We start from the raw sequence: 2206 nt of genomic DNA on the forward strand, positions 1-2206 counted from the left end.
AGGCTGAGAGCTGAGGTGCAAACATTCAGGCAGCAGGATGGTGAGACTCTATATGAAGCATGGGAGAGGTTTAAGGACCTGACAAGAAGGTGTCCACCAGATATGTTCAATGAATGGGTGCAGCTACATATTTTCTATGAAGGCCTTTCTTATGAATCAAAGAAGGCAGTAGACCATTCATCCGGGGGAACTCTTAATAAGAAGAAGACCATTGAAGAAGCCATAGATGTCATTGAAACTGTAGCTGAGAATGACTACTTCTATGCTTCTGAAAGAGGCAACACTAGAGGAGTGATGGAGCTTAACAATGTGGATGCACTGCTGGCCCAAAATAATCTTATTACCAAGCAGCTAGCTGACCTCACCAAGAAGATGGAGAGGAACCAAGTGGTAGCAATCACCACCTCATCATCAACCCAAGAGGGAGTGAATGCTGAGGCAGAGGAGGAGCAAGAACAAGCCAATTACATTGGAAACTCACCCAGGCAAACCCATGATCCATACTTCAAAACCTACAACCCTGGATGGAGGAATCACCCAAACTTTGGGTGGGGAAATCAACAAGATCAAAACCAAGATCAGAGACGTCACAACCCCAACAACCATGCAGCTCACCAACATTCCACACAAAGATCATATCAACACCACCCTAACAACACCTCTCCACATTATTACCAAAACCAGAATGACCAAACTCACCCCTCCACTCTTAACTCACCCTCATCTTAAGATAGACTCTCCAAAATTGAGACTATGCTTGAGGACATATGCAAAGAGATTCAAGATAATAAGGTATTCAAAGAGGAGGTGCGAGCTAGCATCAAGAACCAGGGAGACACCATCAAGAGGCTGGAAATTCAAGTGGGATACTTATCTGAAAAGATTCCCAAACCTACTGATAGCTTCCCAAGTGACACAGAGAAAAATCCGAGAGGTGAAGCAAAGAAAGTCAGATAGGAAGATTGCAAGATGGTTACTACAAGTAATAAGGAGACTGAGGAAAAGCAAAACAAGCCATTAGAACAACTTGGAGAGACATCAGCAGAGAAACAGGAAAAAGATCGCCAAGAACCCAAAACTTTACAAAAGGAGCTGACACAGAAGGAGCTGCTGAAACTCTATGCACCTTTTTCCCAATTACTCAATGGTGCTGTAGAGAAGAGAATATACTCAAGGTTTCTTAACCTGTTTGCATCCCTCCATGTAAACATACCATTCATCAAGGCCCTCCAACAAATGCCCTCATACATCAAGTATATGAAGGAGCTGCTGACCAGGAAAAGCTCACTCAAGTTAGGAAAAACAATAGTGATGAATAAGGAATGCAGTGCTCTCATTCAACCAGAGTTGCCTATAAAAAGGAAGGACCCAGGGAGTTTTCACATTCCCTGTGCAATAGGAGAAACACGGTTTGATAGAGCACTCTGTGATTTGGGAGCAAGCATCAACTTAATGCCTTTATCCCTTATGAAGAGGCTGCAGATCAATGAGATAATGCCCACAGATGTAGTCATTAGGTTGGCTGACAAAACTCAAAAACAAGCAATAGGAGTGGTGGAAAACGTGTTAATAAAGGTTGGGAAATACTTTCTTCCCACAGACTTTGTCATCTTAGACATGGAAGAGAGTCACACTCACCCAATCATATTGGGAAGACCATTCCTCGCTATAGCCAGAGCACTCATAGATGTGGAGCGAGGGGAGCTAATTTTGAGGATCCATGATGAACAGCTCAGCTTCAATGTCTTCAAACTCTCACAAGAAATAGATCAAGAGAACAAAGAACCAAGCAAAGATCATAATGAGATACCGAGGGAAGAAGCAAGCATTGAAGCACAAAAAACACCTCTGGGAAACCCCTTAGTTGATGAACAAGGAACTCAGTAGCTGTCACAGCTTAAGGAAAATCAGGAGGAACCTAAACCACCAGAGTCATGTGAGACCAACAACAAAATTTCCTTAGAAGAGGAGGTCACAAAGAGCAAGGCATCATCAAAAGGGACAAAGAAGAAGGCACCAAGGAGGTGGATGATGAGAGGAACTTTTGCGTGGTCTAGAAATTTGCGGATAAATCCTCGTTGCAAGTATAGTTTCTAAACCTTCAAAAGTCCTTTCATACAAACGTTTTAGTTGTCACAAGTAACAGACCCCTTTTAAAATTGATAACCGAGTATTTAAACCTCGAGTCGTCTTCTCAAGGAATTGC

General features: G+C 42.7%; 1 non-coding gene across 1 annotated transcript; it reads right to left on the minus strand.

Annotated features, from left to right (window-relative positions):
* On the minus strand, positions 1-107 carry LOC112739606 (small nucleolar RNA R71). Its single transcript, XR_003170536.1, has one exon. It is a non-coding gene; the product is annotated as a small nucleolar RNA R71 (small nucleolar RNA).
* Positions 108-2206: the final 2099 nt, after the last annotated feature.

Source organism: Arachis hypogaea, chromosome 13 (genome assembly GCF_003086295.3).
Source record: "Arachis hypogaea cultivar Tifrunner chromosome 13, arahy.Tifrunner.gnm2.J5K5, whole genome shotgun sequence".
Classification (NCBI taxonomy): Eukaryota; Viridiplantae; Streptophyta; class Magnoliopsida; order Fabales; family Fabaceae; genus Arachis; species Arachis hypogaea.